Source organism: Felis catus, chromosome X, assembly GCF_018350175.1.
Source record: "Felis catus isolate Fca126 chromosome X, F.catus_Fca126_mat1.0, whole genome shotgun sequence".
NCBI classification, from domain to species: domain Eukaryota; kingdom Metazoa; phylum Chordata; class Mammalia; order Carnivora; family Felidae; genus Felis; species Felis catus.
This window is the reverse complement of record NC_058386.1, coordinates 97,918,717-97,934,065: the sequence shown is the minus strand read 5'-3', so window position 1 is coordinate 97,934,065 and position 15,349 is coordinate 97,918,717. Positions and strand designations below refer to the sequence as shown.

The window sequence follows — 15,349 nt, the reverse complement described above, 5'->3', positions numbered from 1 at the left end:
GAAGGGGTCTGAGCATCAAAGGGGGGAATGTGGTAGGGTCCCTTCACTAAGGAGAGAGAAAAAAAAAGGGAGAAAAAACTTCAAGGTAACCTGGCTATGCGCCTACGTGACAACATCCCTCATGACCTTGTAAACTGAGATTACTTAATCAGACTGCGTGTTTGTGTGTGTTACCATATACGGGAGACAAAGAAATAGAAAATGTATAAAAACTATGCCACGTGATATTTGGGGCTCAGTTCTTCTGGTACGAACCCAACTGAGCGGTACCAGCACGAATAAAGTTGCTTCCTGGAAATTAAAAACCTCGGTGTCACGACTCTCTGTGCGAGAATCCAGCTACATGGGTACTTATTTTTTTTTAAAGTTAATGTTTATTTATTTTTGGGAGAGAGACACACACACAGAGCGTGAGTGGGGGAGGGGGACACAGAATCCGAAGCAGGCTCTAGTCTCTGAGCTGTCAACACAGAGCCTGGTGAGGGACTCGAACTCATGAACCATGAGCTCATGACCTGAGCCGAAGGTGGATGCTTAACAGACTAAGCCACCCAGGTACCCCAGTACTTATTTTTTAAGTGTAAATTTGTAGCTTTTGATGACCTTCATTCAATTCCCCATCCCCACCCCTTCTAGTAACCACAAAAGCTCATTACTTTTTCTAAGACCTTGATTTTTTTTTTTTAAGATTCCACATGTAAGTGAGATTATACAGTATTAGGGCACATAAAATATTAATGGATCCTCCCTATATTTTTCAAATACAGTGAGAGTTATTTTATGAAATCAGTCTTGGAAATATTTAACTAGAACTACGTAACCAGCCCATACCTCAGTTGGCCCGCTTTGTGCTTTGGCTTCTGTTCACGCAGATTTGACCTCCGGGAAACTTGGGTCCCCCCAAACTGGGCTCCAAGCGCTGGCTTTTTTAGACCACATACCCATGCGGCCGAAGGACCACGTACTGACACGGGACAGGGAGAGGAGGCCTCAGCTAACGTCTTCCGTTGAGTCGGCCTGGGTCGGCACGAGGCCCACCTTCGGTTGGGCAGCCCCCCACACCAGAAACGCCACCTCACCCAGGTGTATGTGACCCAGGGTGAAGCCTCCTCCGGGAGGAATCCCCACCTCCCACACTACTGGGGGTTTTTGTCTCCTGTGCTCCGGCAGCCAGTTGTTTCCTTCCAGCCCCCGTTAAGTGCAGCTGACGCCCCAGCAGATACATTCCATGTAGCCGGCAGCCCCCTTCTCGCTCGGTTCCTGGATTAGGCCCTTAGGGAAAGACTGGGCCAAGGTGTGTGTGTGTGTGTGTGTGTGTGTGTGTGTGTGTAGGGCAGCTGGTCCCTCCTTGGCCCTCCCACTTTACCTTTTCTGTCTTTATTACTGTGGGTGGTTACAGCAAAGCAGAGGGTCACTTCTCATCACCATCAGGGAGGCGTTGTGCCGCCTCCCCTGGGAGCACGCCCGTCCTCTTCCTCAGGTGAGCTTCTCTGAGGCTCCGTCTCCCCCAGAGGCTGAAGCCTCTACCTTCTTTCCAGGCAGTGTCCTCACCAGATGTCTGCCCGGGGAGAAGCAGTGGGGGACAAAGCCCAGCGTGTCTGGTGGTTTGAAGCACCTGTTCCAGAGGACGGCAGCCTCCGTCCTGGGAGAGACAGGAGTAGCAACCTCTCTGCCTTTTAGTCACTTCCAGGAGCACTAGCCAGCTCAGCCCAAGGATGGGGGGCCTCCATACCCCTGTGGGGAGAGGCTAGAGTGATGTCGTCTTCAACAGCAGAGGCAAGTGTGACGGCAGCAGAGACAAGCCTGCCGTTTACTAAGGTGACTGCTCCCAGTGTCCTCAGCATTCAGCCTCAGCCTGCCGTCTCCGCCCCGTGGGCTCCTTTACCTGCCACGGTGGTCCCCAGGGAGAAGGACATCCTCTTGTCTCAGAGCGCTGAAGCGGAGGAAAAATAAGTTTCCCTTTACCCTTCTATGTCTGGCTGTGTAGGGCAGCACAATTCGGACCCCCTCACCATACACATACCTGTCTCATTGGAGTGTGGATTAGTTTTGTTTTGTTTGGGGGGGGGGCGAAGAGAAAGAGAGAGAGAGACAGTGGGAGAGGGGTGGAGAGAGAGAATCCCAAGCAAGCTCCACACTGTCTGAGCAGAGCCCATCGAGGGGCTGGAAATCACAAACTGTGAGATCATGACCGGAGCCTAAATCAAGAGTCAGATGTTTAACCAACTGAGCCACCCGGGTGCCCCTTGTTTTGGTATTTTTAAGAAATAGAAAGCTCACACGTTTTTTTGCCTCCTAATTGTCTGAATGGATTTCTTTTTTTTTTTTTTCAACGTTTATTTATTTTTTTTGGGACAGAGAGAGACAGAGCATGAACGGGGGAGGGGCAGAGAGAGAGGGAGACACAGAATCGGAAACAGGCTCCAGGCTCTGAGCCATCAGCCCAGAGCCTGACGCGGGGCTCGAACTCACGGACCGTGAGATCGTGACCTGGCTGAAGTCGGACGCTTAACTGACTGCGCCACCCAGGCGCCCCATGAATGGATTTCTTTTTTAAAAGATTTTATTTTTAAATAATCTCTACGCATAACATGGGCTCAGAGTTATAATCCCGAGATCAAGAGTCATGTGGTCCACCACTAAACAAGCCAGGTGCCCCTAACTGACTAAAAGAATTTAGCTGAACCTGGGTGGTTCAGCTGGTTAAGCAACCAACTCTTGGTTTTGGCTCAGGTCATGATCTCATGGTGTGTGGGTTCAAGCCCCATGTTGGGCTCTGCGCTGACAGTGCGGAGCCTGCTTGGGATTCTCTCTCTCCCTCTCTCTTTCTCTCTGACCCTCCCCTGCTCTCTCACTCACTCTCTAAATAATAGATAGATAGATAAATAGATGATAGATAGATAGAATTTATACAGAAGACCTGCTCCAGAAAGAGAGCTATCAGCCTAGATAACTACAGTGTAATATAAAGTAGGTGCGGTTGACCCTCTGGCAACTACCAGTGTGTGTTTCCGTTTGTTTTTTGTCTGTCTGTGCTCTGCTGCCCACCAGGCCCTTAGGATGGTGGCCAACTATGCTAGGGACTAATGCTGAGTGTGCGGACACTCGTCCTCAATATCTGGGAGGGACGGAAAGATGAGGAAGCTCTAAACCTAGGCCAGCAATCCAGATCCCAGAGCACAGCCAATGGCTCGTGGAGTCACGGATTCCAAATACAAGCAAACAACTATCAAACCATATCTATATGCAAAGGGTGAGCAAGAGTGAACAGCAGGACTCCCTGCCTTAAGTGAGGGGTGGCTCAGTGCTGAGACTGAGGGAGAAACCTAGAATTAGCAGCCCTTTGATGAAGAGTTCTGTGTAGGAAGGTAGTGCGAAGTCCTGAAGCGCTCAAGCTGGGTGAGCAATGCCCGTGCCTGGAAGGCTCTGGGTCCAGGGGAGGGCATGGCTCCCTAGCGGCTGGACTTCTGCGGGATGAACTCTGCGGCCTCTGTCTTGTAGACCACCCCCCGGCTCTGGGCTTGTGTTCCCTCATCCGTAATATGAAGGGAATGGACTGGATGCCTGCAAAAGTCCCTTACAGAACAGAGAGACTAGTGTGACTTCCTTGACCTGGGTGTTCCCCAGAAGACAAAGAGGTCCTTTTTTTGGGGGGGGGGGGGGAAGAGCAGTATGAAATGATGAGACTGGTTCTCGGTGTTGACCTTTCACTACAGGGCCTGTGAACATTTGTCTCACTTGCCAAATGAAAGCGAGCTTGGGTGAGAGAATATTCCACAAAGGAGAATAAGTGCCAGTCTGCTGAGAGGAAGTGGCCGAGGCAAGGACCGGCTCTCGCTGGGACACCTTACCGCCTGGGCTTAATGGGGGTGAGCAGAAGTCTCACTGAACCCCGATGAAGGTAATGGCACGCAGCATTCCTAGGATGAGGGCTAGGTTACCATAGCAACCGACTCCCGAGGTGTCCGCTCCAGGCGTTGAGAAGCCCAGGCCACATGTGGGCTACAGCAGGTCAAACGAGGCCAAGTTTAGCTTCCCTAGCAGGAAATGCAGTGGAGGATTCTATTTTAGCTCTCTTATTTCACCTCCGGGACGCCAACGTTTCCCAGAGGTATCGCATCAGCACCAAACGACTGCATGGCAGGTCAGCACATCCACGTGTGTGCTCCGAGGACGCCCAATGATAAGCACGACACGCCATCACCTCAATTCTGGCAAACGTACTTCTGTTCTTCTGAAGACCACTGAGAACAAACTCCATTCCTCTCTTTTGTACACATTTATAGTAATCATTATCTTTATTTAAAAGGTCACTTTTCAAGGGCGCCTGGGTGGCTCAGTCGGTTGAGCATCCGACTTTGGCTCAGGTCATGATCTCACGGTTTGTGAGTTCAAGCCCCGCATAGGACTTACTGCAGTCAACAAGGAGCCCACTTCAGATCCTCTGACCCCCTCTCTGTGTGCCTCTCCCCTGCTCGTGCTCTCTCTCTCAAAAATAAATAAAAAACATTTTAAAAAGTGTTTTTAAAAAAGTCACGTTTCATATCTGTTTGAGGGACCAAACTTTTTTTTTTTAAATGTAGGGTCCACAAGCAAGGTGGGGCTTGAACTCACAACCCTGAGATCGAGTCATATGCTCTACCAATTGAGCCAGCCAGGTGCCCCCGAGGGACCACTCTCTTACATCGATTTTTTTCCTCTATTGTAGAGAGAGAAAGAGAGCATGAACAGAGAAGAGGGGCAAATGGAGAGAGAAAGAATCATAAGCAGGGTCCACATTCAATGCCGAGCTTGATGTGGGGCTTGATCCCACGACCCCGGGATCATGACTTGAGCCGAAATCAAGAGTCGGACGCTCAACCAACTGGGCCACCCAGGCAGTCCTGTATTGATTTTTTTTTTTTTAAGTACTCTCTACACCCAACATGGAGTTCGAATTCACCACCCGGAGATCAAGAGTTACATGCTCTATTGACTGAGCCAGCCACACTCTTGCATTGAGATAAAGAATTGTTTCTGGTCCCTCCCTTTCCTCCTGGCCCTTTGTTTCTAAGTACTTGTGGTTAAAATAGTTGTTTAGAATTTTGATTGCCAGCTACTTCCAAGTTCAATCTGTAGTGAGACAGGTCCTAAAGGTGCGGTGACAAGAGAATTGGAAAGCAGGGGGCTAGGACTCTCCAGGAGCCGAAGCACCGGTCCCCTGGCTCAAGCCTCTTTTATTTTTGCAAACTGTCTGATAACAGCAAGCACGTACAAATAGTATTTGGCATCTTGACAGGTCGTGCACCTGCAGTGCACGGTATGCAGTCCATACCGGGTCACGAGTACATCTGGCGCCAGACAAAACATTCTTACCCCAGGCCTGGTGCCCATATGATGTCCTTCTGGAGAGAACGAGCCGTCCCGGCAGCTTCCCAATCTGCTTTCGGTTCCTTGCTGCTCCGTCCCTTTCCTTCAGGACATTCTCACGGTGCCTCTGGCTTCTTGTTCTGCAACACAATCCTCTGATTTAGCTGATGATATTTGTTTGATCAAGAGCCAGGTTACACAAATCTAATGTTAATCAAAAAAGGTTACTTCCCCCAAATAGTTCATGAGTTCTTCCTGCTTAATTTGACCCATCAACCTTCCAGTTTTGAAAGTTCGCTGGCATGTGTTGTTTACTGTGGAGAACAGTAGAAAGCAGGACTACATCCAGAACTATTAGATTTACTGTAAAAATTACTGAATCTGCTCAGTTGGTACAGCATGCAAATCCTGATCTCGGGGTTGCAAGTCCCATGGAGGGTGTAGAGATCACTTAAAAAAAAAAAACTTAAAAAACCCTAAAATCTACAAAAACAACCTATCTCAGGTCGATGAAGTTGTTGGTGGCCAGTTTCTAAAGATTTTTTTTTTTAATGAATCAGAGTTATTTCCGTATATCAGAATGATTCATTCCTGATCTATGCCTTTGGGATATTTGAAATGTACATTAAGAGAAAATTTGGGGGGGGGTGTTAATTCGTTGGGGGGACTAATGAAGACTTCTCTCTTTGCAAACCTAGGTGAAGGTGTAAATTATTATCTACAGCGATGTTCTGCTTATTTCTTGTGCCTCAAGCCACCGCTCTGCCTTAGTACATCTGGCGTCTGAAAGAAGGAAAGACAAGCTTAAAAACATCGTGGATGTGACAAAAATGCCATGCACTTACGGGAAAGCTATTCATTTTTGTTGTTGTTGTTTGTTTCTTCCAGGCAGCCTGGGCTTCAAAAGAGACTGCTCTTTGTTCGTGTGTGTCTCACCGGATGTGAGGGTTAACCGAGGGGTTTGTGCTGAGTAGTTTCTGGCTTTCACTCTCAAGGTGGGAAAGCTGAATGTGGTTCTTCCAGTGGCCAGAGCAGAGAAGGTGTCAGGACTGGGTCTGTAACAGGACTGAGGTTCATAAAGAGAGTCATGACACCGAGGCTTTTCTTTCCAGGAAGCAACTTTATTCCTGGGCTCAGTGGATTCGTACCCAAAAAACTGAGCCCCGCGCACAGCTGGGTATAGCCTTTTATACGATTTCTACTTCTTTGTCTCCCATACATGGTAATATACAGACGTACAGTCTGATGGGGCGGTCTAGGTGACAGAGTCGTGAGGAATGTCACATAGGTGCACATAGCCAGGTTACCCTCCCTTGTCTTGAGGTTTTCATCACATTCCTTTGGGAGGGGCTCCACCACATTCCCCCCCTTTGATGCTCAGACTCCCCTGTTTTGGATCAAAGAGCATCATCTTGGTTTAGAGGTTTATATTTCCAGAACATCATTACACACGTGGCCATCTTTCTTTCAACCATGGCCTCAATGAGACTGGAGACAGACCATATGACCAGGGGAGCGAGGCAAGGTAGGATTAAGCAAGCTCCCAAAATCAAGAGAATAATACACATGAGGGTTTTGAATCCCCCGAGAGTTGAAAACCATCCTCCAAATAACTCCCCAGGATTCCAATCGTCCCAGGTGTGGACAGGACACGAGCAACCTTTCTCATCCGATCTGTCATCTCCTCTATGACTTTTCCTTCATCATCGATCTGTAGGCAGCAGTTGCTCAGGTTAAATTTTCCAGAAACACCTCCCTCAGAAGCAAGCAGGTAATCTAAGGCCAAGCGATTTCGATAGATAACATTGCACTTTTTTGGTTTGCTCCTTGGCTAGCAAGTTAAGAGCTCTGGCAGTTTTATTGGTTATAATTATTATAACCACTTGCAGTCTGATGATGCGGTTTAGCATGTAAATGGGAGTGCGGTAGCCCCAGGACCCAACCTCTGCCCAGCTGACAGGGCCATAATATTGGATTATACGGTCAGGAGGCCATTCATCATCTTTCCATTTGCCAATTTGTAGGACACACCGCTTTCTTTGAGCCTCTCTATCTGCATACGTTTGAACTCCCAGATGTTCTCCCCTTGCAAGTGGGAGCAGGAAGAAAGATGGACGGATAGTCCCCAGCACACATGACCCTGACCAGCCTGAAGGGAGTACCGTATAGGCTGTTTTCCCACATACGCAGTATAGGCCACCTGGGGCCTGCCATTCGATGTTGTCCCAGGCCTCTCGGAGATGAGAGAAGATAAACAAGGGATGGGGGTCTGGCTTGAGGTGACCCGGAGACCCCCACCATTGGGTTTCCCAGGTGATTGAATTATAAAACCTTTTGGCTTCGGCATGTTAAGTTTCCAACAGGGATGGTGAACTTTTTCCCCCATCGGGCAAGACGGTTCTTCCCAATGATTGAGGTTTTGAGAAGCCAAACCCTGGTAGTAGAACTGGGGTATTTTGTTCCATTATAAGGCTCAGGGGATCTAATTCCCTGGCCTCCCCTGACCATGGATCCCCACGCTGGTTCCCCCACATACATAGCATGAAGAGATCTTTAGGGTCTGGGCTATAGTCTCTGCAGGGCTAGAAACCAGTTCCCTGCTGGGACTGAAATGGGAGGGGGACTACTTATTTCTTCATAGAAGGAGTGGAAGACTTGATGGGACGTGGTCAGATGGGTGGTAGTGACCCTCTTGAAATACAGCACAGTCCCTGGGTCTCTGTCTCACCATAGATTCGGATGCCAATTCGGGTGCCCCATTGCCACTTGTAGCCTTCTGGGTTAATGATGGTGAAATTAACAGGGTTACAGGCTTTTTTTTTTAATGTTTATTTTTGAGAGAGAGAGAGACAGAGACAGAGACAGAGACAGAACACGAGCGGGGGAAGGGCAGAGAGAGACGAGGAGAAACAGAATCCAAAGCAGGCTCCGGGCTGTCAGCACAGAGCCTGATGCAGGGCTCGAACTCACGAACGGAGAGATCGGGACCTGAGCCAAAGTCAGACGCTTAACCAACTGAGCCACCCAGGTGGCCAGGGTTCCAGGTTTTTATTGACAACCTGATGTAGTGTCCCCTTCTGAAGGAGTGCTGTTGTGCCTTTTTTTTCCCCCAAGCAGCCCATGAAACACAGTTCCAACTGATGCATAAAAACTTAGATGTATAGGCACATAAGCCCTTTTCCTCACATTACATACTTGTCATTGAGTCGGTATTTTCGCTCCCAATCTAAGCCTCCAAACGGTATATCAAGAGTCCTCGGGGGGCGCCTGGGTGGCTCAGTCGGTTAAGCATCCGACTTCGGCTCAGGTCATGATCTCGAGGTTCGTGAGTTCAAGCCCCGCGTCGGGCTCTGTGCTGATGGCTCAGAGCCTGGAGCCTGTTTCAGATTCTGTGTCTCCCTCTCTCTCTGACCCTCCCCCGTTCACGCTCTGTCTCTCTCTGTCTCAAAAATAAAGGTTAAAAAAAAATTAAAAAAAAAAAAAGAGTCCTCGGGCCCTCCGTGATAAGTGCCTGCTTTTTCTCGCATAACAAATGCCTCTGGGCCAATACCTATAACTGCACATACATCAAACAGTATTGACACCGGACGTTTGGGGTCAGTGATTTGTGTCTGGCTGATCAAGCCCCCCCTCCATCCCGGTAGGATCGGACTTTTAATCAATCTTCATTTGGGGAGTCCTGCGGGTCAAAGCAAGTATATTGACTCCCCCACTGGCAGATAGCATAGGTGGTCTTATTGTGTCTGCAGGTCCCCAAGGTCTTTCCCTGGCATGAGGAGTGGGTACAGTATAGTAAGGTCCAGGTGACTCCCTGGCCTGACCTGGTTATGCGAATACATGGGTCACATGACGATACAAACGGGGTCCAGATGAAAAGCAACGAATACCAACAAAACATCCTACCCACCAGAGGAGAGAGAATGCTAACAGAAACCTCTCACCACATTTCCAGCTGGCTGGGGCAATCTCTGCCAACCCGATAGCAAGAGGTAGGGCAAAAATTGCAATAACAGTGAGAGACAAGGGGTGGCAGCGCATCACAGTAAGAAGGCAGACACGGACAACAAGGACGGTCTGTTTATTTCACCGGACCGGCGATTCCCCAAGCTTCTGCCGTGCGTAGATTAGCTTCCGGAGTGACTGAAGCAGGGCTGCAGGGTCCCCAGGCCTCTGGAGCTGCAGATTGCTTCTTCCATACGGTCGGCTTGCACGGCACCCATGGATCAGGAACGCACTCCCAGTTTCGAGATGCCGGCTTTGACTCAGCTGTGGTGAATCTGGGGACCCACCTCAGCCACCTTTACTGCAGTAGGGGTGGACAAAATGACAGTGAGCGGGCCCCTCCAGGGGTGTTTGAGTGGTTGAACATTCCGCTGCTTTACCCATACGGCATCTCCTGGCTCAAAGGAGTGAGCACCTGTGGTTAGACTCACAGGCGAATGCTCTTTAACCCATGGGTGCAGGGTGGTTAGAGTAGAGCCGAGGGCCCACATCTGCCGCCTCAGGGTTAGACTGCCTATCTCATTTAAATCCCCCCTATGCCCTCGATAATGGGGGGAGGGCGCCCATAACGGAATTCATAAAGGGAGAACCCAGTCTTAGCGGCGCTGCGCCCGATTCTTCACAAGGACATTGGCCACACCTGGCCCCAGTGCAGGTGGGTTTCCTGACACGGTTTACTCAACTGCAGCTTCAGGGTTCAGCTCACTCATTCCCCCTTCCCGGAGCTCTGGGGTCCGCACGCAGCATGTCACCTCCAGGTGATCTGTAACCCCTTTGCCACCAGCCGCACCCCCTCAGCCACGAATGCTGGCCTGTCACGGGATCCCACGGCCACAGGGATCCCAAATCGTGGGATAATTTCCTTTGGAAGTAGTCCGGCCGCTTCTTGTGCCTCTCGTGTGCGAGCCGGGAAGGCTGCCACCCAGCCCGAGAAAGCGCGCACAAGCGCCGACGGGTATTGGGGCCTCGGCCCCGGGGAAGCTCAGTGAAGTCCACCATCGCGCTTTCAAGTGGGGCTCCCCGCCGCTCTGCACCCCGGGGGCGGCCTTGGGTCCCTGACGTGGGCCATTCCGGGCACACGGTTCACATTGCTCCCATCCCCCCCGGGGCCGGGCCGGAGAGAGGGGGGGATGCCGGCTCACTAGTGTCGAGGGCTGGCCGGCCCACACGGGTGTCCTGATGGAACTGCGGGACGAGAGTTGGGGCCCGGGCCTCAGGAATTGCTACCCGGCCGTCTTCGCATTTCCACCATCCACCCGGGAGGCAGCTTCCATTTTCAGTCCTAAACCAGGTACTTCCGTGGTGTGAGTAATGCGGGTCTCATTGCGCCAGCGGGGTGGGGAACAGCGCGGCGGGTAAAGCCGCCGATTCCGCCGTTCCTTTGGAGGCCGCGAGCTTTGCCTCTCGGTCTGCCTTACGGTGCCCCCGCGCAGCCGTGGTGTTTCCCCTTCGATGTCCCCGGCAATGCATGACTGCCACCCTTTTAGGGGCCCACAGAGCGTCCAAGAGTCCCAGGATTTCCTTACCATAGTTTACGTCTTTTCCGCCTGAGTTTATTAGACCCTTCTCTTTCTATAAAGCCGCATGCACGTGGAGGGGGGTGAAGGCATAGAGTCTGCGTGTATATTAACACGCGTCCCTGCCGCCAGTTGGAGGGCGCAGCTTAGCGTGATGAGCTCTGCCTTCTGTGTTCAAGTCCCTTGGGGGAGGGGCTTGGCCTCAGTGACGGAATTCGGCGTCACCGTGGAGTTCCCTGCACGGCCTTCTCCTTCTTTCACAAAACTGCTACTGTGGGTGAAACACTGGGCGCCGGGGTCCTCAAGAGGCTGGCCCCTCGAGTCTGCTCGGCTGGAGGACACCTCATCCGTGACTTCAATGCAGTCGGGGTCTGGCTGGCCGGGCCCGACGGGCAGCAGGGTCGCAGGGTTCAGGGTCGGCCCTGCTTCCAGGGGAATGTGCGGGTTCTCACGTAGCATTCCTGATATCTGACCATCCCGCGTTGGGTGGCCAGTATTGTCCCTTGTACTCCATTAATGTCAGTACTGGATGTGTCATTCGGACTGTCCATTCTCGTCCCATAGTTAACTCGTCAGCCTCAGACACTAAGAGGGCCGTGGCTGCAAGTGCCCATAGGCAGGGTGGCCAGCCTTGGGCCACGGAGTCAAGCTGTCGGAGAGATATGCCACCGGGCCATGCCATGATGTCTGAGTTAGGACTCCCACTGCAATACCAGTGCACTCATGGACGTACAGAAAGAAAGGCTTAGTCGTGTCTGGGAGCCCCAAACCAGGCGTATTAGTGAGGGCTCACTATATTTCCTCGAAGGCCTTTTGCTGTACTGACTCCCACATCAGGGGTTCCCTCTATCCCCACTTTGTAGCCTCATAGAGGGGTTTCATCAGGACTGAAAAGTTGAGTATATAGATTCTACAGACACCTGCGACCCTGAGAAAATCTCGAACCTGGCGTCGGGTTGTCAGGGCCGGGATTGAGCAGATGGCCTGCTTCCTCTCTGGGCTGAGTTGGTGCTGCCCCTGAGACAGGTGGAAGCCAAATATTTAACCTTTTCTAACAGATTTGGGCCTTTTAGTTGCTGGCGTGTATTTGGAGGAAGCTGTGATGCGAGCCATCATAACTTGACAGCTCTCTGTGATACAGACTTTCAGCCAAGGCAGCGGGGATAGGACCAGGTCTTGCCAACAGTCAATGTAAGGAAATTGGTCAGGGTGGCCAGGGTCTCCCGCAATGACCCTGAACACTCAGCAAACTAATTCCTTCTCAAGTGAGCCCTCGGAGGGCCAGCCCACCCCAAATAATGGCCAATCAATTTCACAGAACGTCCAGAGCTTTTCAGGAGTTAATTTCACACCATAATCTCCTGAATATCCCTTTTCGAATTTTCTCAACAGACACTCTAGGGGAGCCGGTTTACTGTCCTTTCCACCCATTTCCTCCCCCTGACGGACAACTTTCATGCACAAGAGAAGATAAAGGGGGAAGGGGGGGCTAATTTGGAGAGGATGTACATCGCTTTGTCTGTCTCCAGACAGTCTCCTCTCGGAGATATTTCAGGAGCCTCTTGGCATTGGCGGGTTCAGTACCAACCCCTGACCCGGATCAGACTCCCGAGGAAGCCTGATGCTGCCTTAAGCTGTATGAGGTCTCCACGGAACTGTGGATCAGGACTCAACACTGGCTTCAGCCCTTGGTCAGGTTGGAAGCTGTCCATCTCATTCACACACATTCACATAACGACTCCAACCCACCGCCCTACATTCAGCACCTTAGAGTTGCAGCGTCGTTCCTCATCCCTTGTAGAACTACTAGGGCAACTTGGAGGTGATTAGGCTCCCCTTCTGCCTCTTAGGGGCAGGTCTGCCAAAATGAACCTGGGTTCTTACCAGTCTCATGGGTGGCGCTCCTTAAGCTGGTTCCTGGGCCTCACGGGTTCCATTGGTGCACACGGGGCCCTCACCCCTGCACACCGGGATAGGCTAATCTCCTACGGATCAAGTGGTCCATTGGCGCCAGTCGAGGTCGCTTCTCCCGGCTCTCAGGCTCTACCTCGGTGGCAAAGGAAGTGGAAATGCACCATCTCCAAATCCCAGACACAAGCTGCCAACTAATGTAGTGGCGTTCTCGCCCAGAGAGTCGTGACGCAGAGGTTTTTAATTTCCAGGAAGCAACTTTATTCGTGCTGGTACCACTCAGTTGGGTTCGTACCAGAAGAACTGAGAACCAAATGTCACGTGGCATAGTTTTTTATACATTTTCTATTTCTTTGTCTCCCATATATGGTAACACACACAAACACGCAGTCTGATTAAGTAATCTCAGTTTACAAGGTCATGAGGGATGTTGTCACGTAGGCGCATAGCCAGGTTACCTTGAAGTTTTTTCTCCCTTTTTTTCTCTCTCCTTAGGGAGGGGAGTCTACCACACTGAGCATATAATTAATATACGACAAGCCTATGGGCAACCATGCTGTAGGGAATATATGGAAACTGTTAAGAGGGTCAGTCCTAAGAGTTGTCATTACAAAGAAAAGAACTTTGTTCCTTTTTCTTTGTTTGCATCTATAGGAGATGCTGGATGGTGACTAACTTATCGTGGTAATCACCTCACGACATATGTAAGTCACATTATTATGCTGAACCCCTTAAACTTATACAGGGCTGTGTATCAATTGTATCTTAATAAAAAGGGGGAAATTTTTCTTCAAGAATTCATGCGTCGAGTTTGGAGACGGAGGAGAACATGATGTCTTTTTTCTGATTTGTTTCCTGTGGCTCCTTTTCCCTTCAGAACTCCATTGAGAGAGCACTAGGCAAGCCCGGGGGGTGGAAATCAACTCAGCCAAATTCACCAAACTGAAGGGTTTCTTTTCCTGAGCTTTGCTTTGCCGGCCTGACAAAGCAGAGAGGCCCGGGCCTCCCAAGCCCTGGCCAGACCTGCCTGGGAGCCCACTGCCTGGCCTCCAGGGCCCGCTTTGTCCAGCTGCCTGTCTGGCCTCCCCAGGTCCACCTGTGCTCGACCTTTCCGTCTCAAACCTACTCACACTCTCTGCAGCAAGGCTAATAAACCCACTCTGAGTTTTCCTTTTCTGCTTTATTTTCTCCTTATTCTATTTTTTTCCAAGTTATCCTTTGATACAATTTAGGGTTTTCTATGGTCACAAACAATCCTCCCGTGATCCATTGACCCACAAATCAGTCATCACTGACTGAGCCAATGAAAATGTTTTTGGAATGACCACATATAAGAATCCAGCCTGAGCCAGAGTCATCCCCTACCAAAGACAAATTCCATACAATGTCTTCAGAACAGGAACATCAAAATGAAGACAAAAATCTCAGGTTTTAGAAATTCCTCAATAGGATATTCACTAGTGCATTTGGTAGATGCTAAAATTTGAATATGGTCTCTGCAAGGCATAATTCTCACCTAACACTTCCACATTTGTTATGTGGGTGAAACTTTGTTTGAAATTGTTTTTTTAGGGGCACCTGCCTGGCTCAGTTGGTAGAGCATATAACTGTTGATATTGGCGTCAAAAGCTGGAGCCCGAGGTTGGGTGTAGAGATTATTTTAAAAAATGAAATCAAATATTAATAAAAGGAATTATTTTACTTTGTTTCATATTATTGACATATCTCAGAGGTTGCAACCCCCCCCTATCTCCACTATAATGTACACCTTGCTATGTTAACAATGTTTTCCAGCTGACTTATGAAAGAATTCCAGAAAACTAAAATTGAGGCCTGCCTCTGTCTATACCTCTTTACCAGATACTTAGAAACAACAGTAGGATTGGGGCGCCTGGGTGGCTCAGTCAGTTGAGCGGCCAACTTCGGCTCAGGTCATAATCTCGCAGTCTGTGATTTCGAGCCCTGCCAGGCTCTATGCTGACAGCTCAGAGCCTGGAGCCTGCTTCTGATTCTAGGTCTCCCTCTCTCTGCCCCTCCCCTGCTTGCTCTCTGTCTCTCTTTCTCTCTCAAAAATAATAAACATTAAAAATTAAAAAAAAAAAGAAACAACAGTAGGATGGTTTCCATAATTGTGCAAAAGCTTATGTTAATGTAATCTCATAGTCCATTTTTGTTTTTGTTTTACCTTGCCTAAGGACACTGATCCGGAAAAATATTGCTAAGGCCAATTTTTTTTTAAAAAAAAGTTAATGTTTTTATTTCTTTTTGAGACAGAGAGAGAGACAGAGAGACAGAGAGAGACTGCACCAGCAGGGGAGGGGCAGAGAGAGAGAGAGAGGCAGACAGACAGAATCTGAAGCAGGTTCCAGGCTCTGAGCTGTCAGCACAGAGTGCGAAGCCCAAGATTACTGCTAAAGGGAGAGAAAACTGTTTTCCATCCTTCAAGGTCTTCCAGCTGGACTAAGATTTAAATTTACTGGAGAGAGATTCACAGGAGAAAAAAACTAAAAGTTTTATGACATGTGCACAGAGCCCAATAGTGAAATTGAGACCCAAAGAAATGACCAAAG

The 15,349-nt window shown here is 49.8% G+C and overlaps 1 long non-coding RNA gene across 8 annotated transcripts in view; it reads right to left on the bottom strand.

The window, feature by feature from the left end:
• Positions 1 to 461: 461 nt before the first annotated feature.
• The window catches only part of LOC111558776, a 71,077-nt gene continuing 56,189 nt past the window's right edge, over positions 462 to 15,349 (bottom strand). For 5 of the 8 annotated variants that reach the window (XR_006592882.1, XR_002739919.2, XR_002739918.2 and 2 more), the window contains exons 2-4: positions 6,195 to 6,415; positions 5,356 to 5,489; positions 462 to 1,933 (exon numbers count right to left, since the gene is read on the bottom strand). This is a non-coding gene — a long non-coding RNA (uncharacterized LOC111558776). Of the gene's footprint in view, positions 1,934 to 5,355; positions 5,490 to 6,194; positions 9,653 to 12,740; positions 14,764 to 15,349 lie in introns of those variants that run through there. The other 3 variants (XR_006592880.1, XR_006592881.1, XR_002739917.2) reach the window with 3 other exon arrangements.